This window comes from Rhinopithecus bieti, unplaced genomic scaffold, assembly GCF_001698545.2.
Source record: "Rhinopithecus bieti isolate Rb0 unplaced genomic scaffold, ASM169854v2 scaffold_33432, whole genome shotgun sequence".
NCBI lineage: Eukaryota > Metazoa > Chordata > Mammalia > Primates > Cercopithecidae > Rhinopithecus > Rhinopithecus bieti.
Window position 1 is genome coordinate 948,112 of NW_016814481.1, and position 713 is coordinate 948,824.

Here is a 713-nt window from a genome sequence, read left to right on the forward strand (position 1 = left end):
TTGAGATGGAGTCTTGCTCTGTCATCCAGGCTGGAGTGCAGTGGTGCAACCTCAGCTCACTGCAACCTCTGCCTCCCAGGTTCAAGTGATTTTCTCACCTCAGCCTCCTAAGTAGCTGGGATTACAGGCGCCCGCCACTACACCTGGCTGATTTTTGTACTTTTAGTAGCAACGGGGTTTCACCATGTTGGCCAGGCTGGTCTTGAACTCCTGACCTCAGGTGATCCGCCCACCTTGGTCTCCCAAAGTGCTGGGATTACAGGAGTGAGCCGTGGAGCCCAGCCACCTTGTTTATTTTTCAAAGTCTTCTTGCATATGTTTGTATCCTGAAACCAAATCTCATTTTATTATCTTTGTGTCTGAGCTTTTCACAAGGTGGCTTTTCCTGTGGGACTTTGGAGACTTTTCTGCTCAAGATTCTACTATGGAAACTGTCACACTGCAATTTAAGACTTTTCTTTCCCCCGACTTCATTCAGAAAGGGGCGTGGCTAGGCATGGTGGTGTGTACCTGTAATCCCAGCATTTGGGGAGGCTGAGGTGGGCAGATCACTTGAAGGTCAGGAGATCGAGACCAGCCTGGCCAACATGGTGAAACCCCATCCCTACTAAAATTACAAAAATTAGCTGGATGTGGTGGCGCATGCCTGTAATCCCAGCTTCTAGGGAGGTTGAGGCAGGAGAATTGCTTGAACCCAGGAGGCGGAGGTTGCA